A 13,115-nucleotide genomic window follows, 5' to 3' on the forward strand; every position below is an offset into this window, starting at 1 on the left:
AGAGCGAAGCGATTACCCGTTTAATTCTCAGGATCTTTGCTACTCGCGCTTGTAGTCGCGTTTACATGCGCTCGAACCTTGTCCTCAAAGACCAGGAACTCTCTTACGCCAATGTGGCGGTAGTTAAGTTTCGAGTTGGCCAAGGTTTATGGACGCGGTTCAAACCTGATCTCGATTCTAGTGCGCCATTGTTATGCTAAAGCGGCGCCGGGAATAAGAGAAGAAAGACAGAAGGACGAGGCAAACGGTGAAAAGGTGTGGGTGGGACAAAAAGGTTACGCGTTGCAAAGCGTAGGAAAGCAAGATGTAAAGCGACGGTAAAGAGCTACACGCTTCTGTGGTCACGATATACAAACGTCTCTGGCCGGCTGGCTTTGTTGCCGGTACTATAACCCCGCTGACACTAAAATTCACGCGCGTCTGCCTTCCTGCACCGCTCTACCCAAGAAATACGCGCAAGAGTTCTACCGTGTACCGCGAACCATTTTCGCTTTGCGTTTTCAATGAAATTTTGGCAGAGTCGGTTGGCTCTTTGGGAGAAGGATCGTGAAAAGGTTCGTCTGCCACGGTAATGAGTGTGTTAGAGTGTATTATTAATATAGATATTTTTATTGAGATATGTATAATTTTGTGTACTAGACACATAGTAGTGACACGCGTATGTGAATATGAATGTATAGAAGTATATGTGTGCACAGCGTCTCGAAAAACAGATGAATGTAACTGTGTCATTGGCAGTGTGGTATAAAAGATGAAACGCGTGCAAATGTGTATCGACGAAGATCCTGCAAATCGTTTATTAAATAAGTCTAAAACTATTTTAATATGAATTCTAAGTATAACCTTAGTGTTCCTTTACTTTTATCTCGACAATTAAGATCCACAATTCTCAACAATTTTGAAATTCTCAAGCACCTATATGTAGGATTTTATTATTATTTATTTAAAATGGAAACGGTGATTATTTAACGTGAACTAAATACAATAATGTGCTATAACTAAGACAAATAAATAGCTAATTTACAACTCTCGTCACCACGGTTCCAACGCTCTCTTTCACGCGGACCACACTCTCTCACAATGCTGACAACACTCTCTGACTTCTCAACTCACACTGTTAATACGTTGACTGCCACGTCATCCATATTCCGACGATAGCAAAGTTTCTGATTGGGCGGCATCATTCGTATTCGGGTGACGCTTATTTGACTACTTGCGAAGGATCGTCGTAGGTATTTGGAAAGATATTCCACAGGAAGTAGTAAAACTATTGAATTGTTATAAAAGTAATACGAAAATGGTTTATTAAGAAAATTATTTAGAATGTAAAGCTTTGATGCATTCTATTGAAAGCTGCGTTTGGTCGGGACAATTTGGACAATAAGTTGTTATTTTCTTTAAATTCTCCCGTGTCTTTGATCGGTCCGTTCGACGTCTTTTATATGCATAACATAGTTTGCATGCGCGTCTAATGCTTCTTCCGGAACAGCGAGTAATTCCAACATAGAAATTCTTCAAGAATTCCAATCAAAAACTCTAAGATCCTTAATAGATGCACCGTGGTATGTTACCAAAATAATACATCGCGATCTTAAGATACCCACAGTTAAAGAAGAAATATCCAAATTCAGTAACAGATATAATATAAGAGTTAACAACCAACAAAACCCATTAGTTACCCAATTACTTGACACGACGGATCAGATCCGCAGACTAAAAAGACATTGCCCTTTAGATTTAAGCATTAGATTCAACTAAAATCAAATATACTATAAACACTTATAATCCAAGTCACAGTACCACGCCAAAATAATTTACTTATAATTCTCAATGAGAATTGATTGAGGGTACCCAGTAAGGATGTGTAGACATTTGGCTGCCATCTTACCTGCGGTGTGTGGCCTGGTCTCTGATGTGGATTGAGATGTGGTTGATGTCACAAGTGCCGCCACACATCTACTGGAAACGTATATATTTAATAAAAAATGATTATACGAATTATCACACGAATAACGTCCACTGTAGCAAGAATTATAAAAAAACTTATCACGCACAAGAATGATAAAAAAACTTGATTGAACAAGAGCTATAAAAAAATTTTTATAGGCTCCTCTCGCAGAGTAAGGTTTCGCGTTATCAGATGGTCCCAGTAACGAGACGATGCAGTTCGTCGTTGCGTGAAACGTCGTTAAACAATAACCAATGAGCCGTGCGACGGCATCGTGTGGACGTAAAATATCACGCCCCTAGCCAATCTCGTAGGAATGTGCACGCATTAACCCCCGTCGAACCAGCCACGAACCAGCTGCAAATTACGCGAAAAATTTGCCCCGATATCGACCATAAAAGCGTCCAATTGCCATTCGACGGCTGTTCCTCCCGGATCCTTTGTTCTTCCATTCTACAGGGTAATCATCGAATCGTCGAAATACATGATTTTTCATTATGGAAATAATTGGATCAAAGGCTTTATCGTGTTATGAGCTTCGCCGGAAAACATCTCGAAAATGATAATAGGAAATTTAACAAATGTTTGAAAATTAAATAATTCATTATCTTTATTTTGTAGCTACATCTCTATCTTTTTTTACCTATAATATGGAGTCGAAGGACCTTCCTTCGCGTGGCAATATGATTTTTCTTTTTCTAGTTCGTTATATTTATCGAAGGGATTAAGTAAAGTAATTCAAAAATTCGACGGAAACTCTCTTACGCGGTTGAGTATACGTACGGTTCTGGGTCGAGAGAGTCTCATTACTCGACTGTCGTTATCTTTAAGAGATCCCTATCTTCGACCTTTGCACTCTTTTTAACTTCCTGCCGCCAGACCCACGTCCCTCGCTTTAAATCTTCCGAACTTAATGCCGTGACCACGATCCTCGGCCAGTTGATCTCGTTCGCGTACTTGTAACGTCAAAGTCAATTACTCATTCGGCAGACTTCTCGTAAAAGTTACTCTTAAATTCTAGCTTCGCGAATTTCTGAAATCTATAATACGATAAAAGCATATTATTTCCGTTTTCTGTGAAATACCTGAAAATACTCTAAAATAGAAATATTCTAAATATCGTCTGACGTAGGAAACGAAAATAGGATACATTTTCCCTTGAATTTCGGGCAAAATCGACAAAATCCGAGACGAAAGGTATCGGCGGCGGGATAGAAATTTCAAGGGATTAGGTAAAAATCGAAGAAATTGAACGACAAAGCCGGTGTGACCAACAAAGGGACGAGTTGCATCGGTAAACGGAGGGGAGGGGGATCAACGAAACTGGGAGGAGATAGGACAGATCGAAGGGCAAAGAAGACAAGTTTCGGGTTAAAAGTAATCAGGATAAGCTATTGCCTCCATTACGCGCACCGTCTGCTCCCGGTTTTACTCCTCTTTTCCGTGTTACCCCAGCCATCGGATCACCGTTTTCGTCCGACCAGCGGGATCAATCACCAGATTCTTTGATTAAACCTCTGGCAGAGACACGCCCTTCCGGCATAATATTCCTAAACACGAAGGTCGAAATGAAATTGGAAGAAAACGAGCGTGTCGTCTATTTATCTGTTCGAATAAATCGAAATCTTCAGATTTATCGAAATTGTTTCATTTTTGTTATAGCGTTAGTTTGCCGTTTGTTTGGGATACGTCGGCACCGATTGAAGATGGATTTTTCTAGTAGCTCGATTCTCCTTTTTATATATTTGTTTATTTTCTAGAAAATAAAAGAGACATGTTTTTGTTATTGTAAGCGGAATATTTTTGTAATTGAACTTCAGCATTTTTCTTCTGCCGTGGCCGTACATTTTCTACGTGTATTTGCCTGAATTAACGTAGAACTTTTGTTGACAGGCATTTTAGCAATTCGTCAAGTACCTTCACCTCTTTGACGTGGACTTCTTTGACGTTCTTTCAACGTTTAGAAGAATCCATTGTTAAATTTATATTCAAAAAGTTTTTAGAAACACTTTCAATCCAGGAAAAACAGGTTATAGATATCCGTATAAAAGAGATCCAGTTATTAACGAAACATTTTTGGAGTTTTGGAGTTGGAGTTTTGGAAACCAAATTTTTTCCTACGATGTTTGCGAAATTTTCGATACGAAACATCTTGTAAATTTCAAACGAAATATCGAACGAGACACGAAGTCATTTATATTATGGCAATATATTTAATATCTCGTCGTTTTTTCCTCTGCACTTATTTAACGCGATAACTAGACAGAAAACTCGTATGCATTTATGACAAGTGTGAATATGCAAAAATAAACACGTTCACAAATGCAAATATATATAAAACATCAAAAGTAAAGTACGTATTTTTATATTTAAAAAATAAAACATTCCTTCGCATTCAAGTTGCAATTCTTTAGCTATACAACAAAAGAATATGATTGTGCATAAAAATCCGTCTAATACGATGACGATCGAATTTTCTACTTCACGCGTCAAGGAAGTGAAGATGGACAGCGTTGATCAGACGAGCTAGCAAGTTATTTCGTTTCGATATCTCGCGATAAATCGCCTCGATTCCTCGCCGATTATGATTCGTCTGTAAATCACCAGTTACCCTCTGTTCGATGTTCTCCGCTTGCGGTGCCATAAATCGCGAAATGAAATGAAAAGAGCATCGAGGGGCACGTCGGCCAGGCCGCGAATTAAAAATAAAAAAAAAAAATACCTGAAACGCCATTCCCGGTTCTCCGCATATTCCGCGCGAATTGTGACTGCGGTCACGTGTACACGAACATGCACACATATACACACCGATTTCATATCGTGAGTATTCGCGTGTGCAAAAGGCACACACTAATCTCGACGAGGATTTTCGACGCGGCTAACAGAGTATTGGAGCGTGGCGATGTAGACGCCGCTTAAGCACCGTACACTCCGAGTAAAACGAATCGTTTGTCGCTTGAAACATTTATGCTCTCTTTCTCCCATTTTGGAAATGGCCAGCCGCCGAAATTCTCGCGTTTAAAGCTTCCAGCGCGCACTATGAACAGATACCAATCGGCATCGCGCTGATGATTTGATGTTCGGAATTTGAACAACAGTTTTTCGCGAGTAGACTGCGAATGTTTATACAAATTTTAATCTTTACAAATACAACTAGAGAAATAAAATCTGCCTAGAGATTTGTTTTATCCATTAAATATCATAAGAACTACGCTTTGAATATTTTATCCACTTTTCCGTGTTATACATTTTCTCGCATTTATGGACAATTTAAATAAGGAACAATTTGCGGAATGCACAAAAATATGTAAAATATCAAGATCAAAGCATACACGGCGATACGTAGTCGATGAAACAAATTCCTATTTCGCTTTCGTTTTGCATAAACATTCGCCGAGTCTACCGAGGAAACAGCAATGTAATAATCGTAATAATTGGTATTTTACCATGAAGCTTGGAATTGTTCTAATGATAGAACCATAGTAAAATTGGCTAAGCCTCGTTCTCTTCGTCAGCTTTTTCCTAGTTACCGTGCTGATGGATAGCAGTTATTTCATTAGAGACCGCAGCTTGTAAGTCGGTGATTAGCGAAGCGTAGCGCAACTGATTAACGTTCAATAGGGCTTCGAGATTAGCCTGGTAAATCCCATTGCTAGAGGCGACCCTATGCATCGACCTGTCGATAGCTTATGACGTAGCTACGTAAATATTGTGAAATTATTAACACATTAGCCCGCCGGACAAATTTACATTGCGAGGTCGCGCTTGTATCGTTACGACATCTGCTTGGACAAACACATTGTTCACAGCTTTTGCTCCAACCTACGATCCACGTTTTCATCACAACGTTGTTATCGGTCACGCGGATGGTAGTTTTGAAATATTTTTACAGCGACATGCAGCTGATCGACAACTCACAACACACTGAATTTGAATAAAAAGCCCATATAAATCATGAAAAAACACGACTTATCGTTAGACTGTCAATATTTACGCTTTTACGCGAGATTCGAAGATACAAAAATAAAGAAGATGCAGGTAACACTTTGACTGCCACGCCGAAATCACATGTTTCTCTCAGGACGCCACAGTGTTTTAAACACAGTGCATCGTTAGATGCAAGATGTGTTCTCATTTTTCTTTTTTTTTTTTATTAATGTTCTAATAAAAATATTGAATTGTTCAATGGGGTATTTTTTATTTCGAAGTATCTTCTATTTATCGGTTATATTCAAAACGCTCTAACTGTCAATTTTCATTCAATTTTTACAATTGTAATTGTAATTTTATAATTGTAATTGTGTTCAAGCCCTCTGGTCACCAATGACCACCGTGACGTCACAGGAGAAATCTTTGCGCGTCATATACGACCAACGTGGCAGTCAAAGTGCTAATATACAAAAATATACAAAATATCGAAAATATAATACTTGTTATAATATATACTAAGGAAATTTGCTACTTAAATTTAATCTTGTTATTTGTCTCCGTAAAAATATGAATTTCCATAAATATCAGCAATCTACTTCTATCACCTTCTTTCCCCGTAATCTCCAATTTATTTCTCGCGTGTATTTTAACAAAATCTTGCAAAGTTCCAAATCGTTAGCTTACATAAATACAAAATTCAACTTTAATTGAGTTTTACCGCAACTTTCTTCCATAGTCCAATAAAAATGTCCAAGAGAGAAACATCTGAAACACGAAATTAGTATGCTAACTTGACCAATCGTCGCACATCGATCGTCAGCTTCAACCAGATCACGATCTATTAACCGAAAGTCACACACAACAACAGACTGCAAACTGCACTAGATACGTAACTATCCTAACAGTGTTGGCGAACAAGCTTAGTATAACTGTGATGGATTAAGTGTTGCAAATAGCCCTGTTCGCTTTAATGTCTCGAACTTGTACGAGTACACGCGCCGCACGCGTTTGTCCGGGTGTTCTTCGAACAGTGATTATGTTGCACGCGAACTTAATCCATGGCGATGCACACGGAAACGATGGAGAGGACGATTGTAGAAGGGTGCGGTAATTGCAGATCCTGTGTCCAGTAATATGAACCAGAACTCTCGACCAACTTGTTCGACCAGACATCAGACTTAAGGCGAAGATCGATAGTCTTGAGTCGTTGCATGGAATTATCGTCTATGTTATTGCTTTTATATACTCGATACATTCTTATTGGCAATTTCCGTACAAATTATTCAATCGAGATTTAATGAAAAAACCTAATTGAGATGGAAGATATAAGGAGAATTTTATAACATTTTGTTAACTATATTATATAATAAGTATATATAATAGGTTTATTGATCGATAGATCTATTTACAATGAATTAGACAGGAAACAATGGTTATTTAACGTGAATGAAACACAGTATTGTGCTATAACTAAATAGTTAATTCACAACTCACAAGTAATAGTTTACAACTTGTAACAACTACACAACTCAACTCTCGACTTCTCACAACTAGACTTCTCACCACTCAACTGTCAACTCACAACTCGACTGTCAACTCACGACTACTCAACTCGACTTCTCCCCACTCGATAAAACTACCAGATCCTTTTTGGCCTAACGGCACTTGGGCCTTCTCGCAATATTGTTTATGATTCGCCAGATATTTCTTAGGCCGCTTGTCCACGATACTACAATATAGCGACTTCGAGGTTTTGCAATTAACCACTGGTAATGTATACGTTTCAAAGTACGAAGTTTCAAACGTGAAAATCGTAAATCAATTTTAATGAAAATTTCATGTTACTCGTAATTGGGAAAACTTCAAGCTCAAAATTCCGAATGAAGTGAGAATCGCTGAACATTTTGTTAATTTCCTGCAGTTTTCTTCCGTTAATTTTAACTTCAAATTTTTCTGCAAATATCCTGACACGTACGTATGACACGTATGTATCGACATTAAGAATTAAAGATTAAAGTTTGAATAAAAGTTGGGGCTAATGTAAAGTGTATCTTAATATTAAAACTGTATGCTTCATGCTATGAATTTCTCTGAAACACGAATGTCTTTGTTTGAATTACAGTTTGTTGGGAAAAATAAGAACTACAATTGTTTGTGAAATAACTGTTATCGGAAAGTTGTAATTTCTCGTTGAAAATTGCTCGTTATTTTTAGTAACGAGTAATTGTTTATCCTTGATTTGCAGCGTTCCGAGCATTCCGATCATTTTTTCAGGGTAGGTGATTTGTAAAATCCGAGGAATTGGAAGCACCTTCGAAGAATTTATCGCCTCTGATAAAGAAGCTGACGATCAACGTCGAATGGCTGAGCAAATTAATTCATTGAACCTTTAAGAAATTCCATCGCAGATGAAATTGCATCGAAATGAAATTCTATCAGCGTGCTTTTACAAAGTATTCGTATTCCGAATGTGGCCTTTTAATTAAATTTCCAAATGTAATATCTGTTGAAAACGACAAAATACAAACTGAAAAATACCCCATACAATTCCTACGAGCGATTGCCTATAATGTATTTTACGTATATTTTAATTTTTCCACGGTACTTTGCGTTTAACGAATACTTACGATCCGACACTTCGAAGTATCTCGAGTGATTATCAAACAAATTATTCAAAGATTACCCCGGAAATATTGGGTTGGCAACTAAGTGATTGCGGATTTTATGAATACCAATAGTAATAGTCGCACTACAACATGTGTTTGAACTACAAAACATTGAGTCATAAATACACGATAATTTGGAACAAGATTAATTGCAATTATTTTATTTCCTTTTCGATTGTATATTTTAAATGACCTTATATACTTCTATATACATTTCATTTCACAAAATTCAAATTATATAACTAAACCCATGCCTAAACTGTTCACTATCACCTACGACCCAACGTTATAAAACGTTATAAAACTTGAGGATTAAAATACGCTCTAATTTTTCTCCAAATGTAACGCAATACGATGCACGCTTCGATAAACATAACTCGTGAAATTTAATTTGTATTCGCTGGCTGTGGATATTTCGACCGTAGAAAAGAACGAAATTTCCGTTGTCCGTTTCACGTGGATCGTAAATGGCGATCGTGACCAACTGTGTGACATTCGATTTGTAGGACAGGCGTAAAGTGAAGCGCAGAATTGCATTTATGCGAAAAATATTAGTAGCTACGTCGCGCCCTAGCGCCCTTCAACCTCGGCGAGCCTCGCACTCTCTTGCAGTTTCGAAGCTATCGAGTTTCCGCGTTTAACAAAATTCCGATAAACCGTGGCCTGGGCCGGGATGACGCGAGGCAGCGAGAAAAAGAACGACACAGGTGTCGACCGGTTGTTGAATATTGGAGGCTACGATATTTCGTTGACGTTTTCGTTAATAAAGTTTTCGAGTGTTGGCCCGGTATTCGTCGTGAAATTGCAATCTTCGCGTCTACGAGACGGGATTGAAGTTTGCAAACCGAGTCGAGAACGAATTTGCGACAGTCTCCAACAATGCAGGCGTTTCGATGCCAATAATTGTTTAGTGGAGAGGTTGCATACGCAAATATTTTTACAATTCTTTCATCTTCCCGCTGTTCCTTTTCAACGATAGTCCATTTCTCTGTTTCTGCGTTTAGTTTGCTCGTTTTTGCAAGTTGCTTTCGTTTCTTTTATTCTTAAGCCACAGGCCATTCGTCTCTTCTTTTTCTCTTGCTTTTTGATTAATAACAGAGTCTAGGACTATCAACATTTTACCAAATCTTTTCAGTTTTCTTCCTTTTTCTTTTATTTCCTTCGACCAATGGAATTCTCACTAGTATCGATTTCCTTGGCAAATAAATACCGTAGTAACCTAAGATTTTGTAAAAATAATTGTCGTCTTCAAGTATCCTACGATGAAAAAGATTACAAGTATTCTGAAAATTCCAGTGTACCATATTCTTCTTTACAAAGCTATCCAAAAGTGCGTGTTTATATTATCGACAATTTTGCTCGCAAGCTACAAAAATAGCTTGCACCTTGGAAGAGACCAGTAATTCCACCTACAGAACAACCTCTGACAAGATTTCTAAAGAGAAACCGCGAAAGACGGCAGAACAATCTCTGTAGAAGGAAACTGAACAGCTTAACCCGGACTTCGTTGAGCCAGCCTCCCATTAACCAATCATCTCCTCAACCCATACTTCGTTTCCGCTCTTTAATAACATTTCACCGATTACCGCGTCGATCGTTCATGCTAATACCTTGGACCCATTGAATTTCTAATATCGGACCTGCGATACTTGTCCCTCGTGCAAATTTAAATAAGCGGTTTCCTCTGACGACTCATCCGCGCGTTCTTCTCCGCGCCATTTCGCCATTCTCGTCTCGAATACACACACCCTTCCGTCGCGTTTCTCACCCTTTCCTTCGTTCGCTTGGACGTTGTTGAACCATCGAGGGGGTTGGTTGGCCGCGTTTGCTCGACTAGAACGAATTCGAAGCGTTAACGGAAGCCGATTCGAGGCTAACGAGCAGACGATCCAATTATAGAATTTTCATTCGGACACATTCGCCCGATGGCCAGCTTTTGTACCGTCGAGTTAAAGCGAACCCTATTCGAGAAAAGAGAGAGAGAGAGAGAGAAAGAGAGAGAGATGCTGGTATTAAACGTGCCGCGGGATTTAGTCGGTGGATTTCCGCGCTTCGGGCTGCAAAGTGCCCCGGCACGAAAAATTACACCACGACAATTATCGCGGCACCAGCCGTTATCGGCTGATGTCCATACTGCAACAAGGAAATCGCTTGACCATCGCTTGATACCGTACTTTTATCTACCTGCCTAGAATCTATGGTATTTTCTGATTAAACGCTGAAATTTTCCTGTCTTCCGCTATGAATTCTTTTATCTTCGTACCGTGAAATACATCATTTGCTAAAAAAAAGTTCGAAGTCTCTTTCTTCATTGTATTTGTATCCAAACTTTCGTTAATTTTAGTACATCTTCTACCGTTTAATTAATATTGGCATTTTGCAATAATTCGATCATTTTGTTCGGTTTGATAGACTTTTGTAACGAGAATGTTTCTTGGGGCAACAGAGGATTTTAAGTTGACTATTAACGTTAGTGATTTTAGTGTTTTCTTTTTTTCTATCAATTGGAATGACAGAAGTGTAACGTAAAATGGAAAGAAGCAACATTTGGTTAACTAGACGAGTTTTCAAAGGATTTATGGCATCCCAAGCGCAAAGAGGAAAGAGGAAAACCGTGAAAATTTCGTCTGAAACCTACCGGTGAATTCGTAAGGTTTCCTTTTGGTAGGTTTTCTGTGTCTATTAAAATATTCTAAGGTGCCTACTGTTGCCATCATATTTCGTTTCCATCGAAATCTCTCATGTACCGTGACATTAAAGCAAAATCCTTAAAGAACAAAGATCATTGCGAACAATTCCATCAGTGTTTCGTATTAATAGACGAGTACTACGATTTGAAACTAAAGTACCAAAAATTTCTCACCTGTGCTTCACCTTTACGAAGACCTCCAGAAACAGTTAACTATCACGATCTAGCCTTTGATCGTTTTTAACCATTTACCAGTTATTTAGATCAATATACTACTATCCTCCAAACCAACCAAAAACTTTCTAAAATTTACTAAAATAAAATATTTTGATCTTCTTTAACCATTTATTAGTTGTTTGAATCAATATATTACTATCCAGCAAACCAACGAAAAAGATTCTAAAATACGCTTCGTCTCTTATTTTTAGAATCCATTATATTTCGCAGAATATCCCCTGAGAAGTATCCAACATCTCGAAAATGAAACAAAGCAACGGAAGATCCATGAAGCACGTGGTTATAAGTTTGACAGTATCGTGTGTGAATCGATCAACATCTATTTACGTCCGGCACGTCGTGGAAAACGTGACCAGGTTATAACTGTCGTGGGATCGGTCTGCAACGTGACTCTATCTAATCTAAAGGATATTTTCTGCGTAACCAACCATTGGAAGAAGGGTGGGAAGGGTGAAACTCGCAGGATCAAGCATCGTGCTTTATATATTCAATTTGCATTTAAATATCCAGCTGCTTGGATGTGTTCTCGGACAAGAGGGAACGGGACGGCTCACGTAGCTTGGTTGGATATGAGAACAGAAACAGGGGAGTATCACGCGATTGTTTATACAGTGAGGATGAAAAGCGAGTATACACCATGAAGGCACGAAATTTATTCAAGTACTCCTACACATACCGACAGTGACCAACCGAGAGAAAATTTGAAAGATATTATTTTATTTGATTTTTTATTTTATCTTATTGTAATTACATCGCAGGCTTTCATACACTTTTATATCTTTATAGATATAACTAATACAAATACTGTATAATTAATGCTCCATTTTAGGTGACAATGTTATAAGATGAAATTAACTATTTTAGAAGAAGAATCCTTGTTGTTTCAGCTTTGTTAATCTCTGATTTATGTTATACATATTATTTACGTATTATTATTATTCTATGAAATTATGCGAACGGCTTTATTTCCATCTCAAATTCAATTTACACGTGAGAAGAAAAGATATTTGCGCTTGACGACGAGCCAGCTTCCTTCGCGTGAAAGTTAATGTTATGTGTTTTTACGCACAGATGTATCCAACCTAAATAATTATTAAACAACATACCTAAATTAACGATGATCTTGATTTTGAACGATTTTAAAAATAGGCGCCTCGTTGCAAAATTTCCCTCCACTGTTTCGGTCTTCCGAGTATAAAGCGACCATCGTAGATCTAAACTACTACCATCGTACACTTGTGCATACAGACAAAAACTCGCGTATAACCTGCCAAAGGATTAACTTTACCACTAGAAAAATGAAATTCATAGCGGTCTCTGAAAGATCAAAGGTAGCTTCTGTGATCGCATTAATTTATTACTGAAAAATTGTAATCGAGAATTCGATTGCACCGGATGTGGTCGATGTACGAACGAGGAAGAAGGAAATTACGATTAGAACGAAATAAAAAGGTGTTGCTTCGAGCGAGAAATTTGGACCAGAGAAGAGGGTAGTATCGGATGAATGGATTTTCAGGATGAAAGCTTTTCGATGGCGAAACGGATCCACTTACGATACACATCGCGACACAGCGTCTCTTTTTCCAGAATTAACTCTTCGAACTCTGCTTGCTAATTTTAGAAAGCGAGCAGCTTACTACGTAGG

At 38.2% G+C, this 13,115-nt stretch overlaps 1 long non-coding RNA gene across 7 annotated transcripts in view; it reads right to left on the minus strand.

Moving 5' to 3' along the window:
- Window positions 1–1,034: 1,034 nt before the first annotated feature.
- The window catches only part of LOC100650155, a 133,302-nt gene continuing 121,221 nt past the window's right edge, over window positions 1,035–13,115 (minus strand). For 4 of the 7 annotated variants that reach the window (XR_007224506.1, XR_007224504.1, XR_007224507.1 and 1 more), the window contains 2 exons: window positions 1,889–1,956; window positions 1,035–1,267 (listed from right to left, as the gene is read on the minus strand). This is a non-coding gene — a long non-coding RNA (uncharacterized LOC100650155). Of the gene's footprint in view, window positions 1,268–1,888; window positions 1,960–13,115 lie in introns of all 7 variants that reach the window. The other 3 variants (XR_007224508.1, XR_007224503.1, XR_007224505.1) reach the window with 1 other exon arrangement.

This window comes from Bombus terrestris, chromosome 7 (assembly GCF_910591885.1).
Source record: "Bombus terrestris chromosome 7, iyBomTerr1.2, whole genome shotgun sequence".
Lineage (NCBI taxonomy): Eukaryota > Metazoa > Arthropoda > Insecta > Hymenoptera > Apidae > Bombus > Bombus terrestris.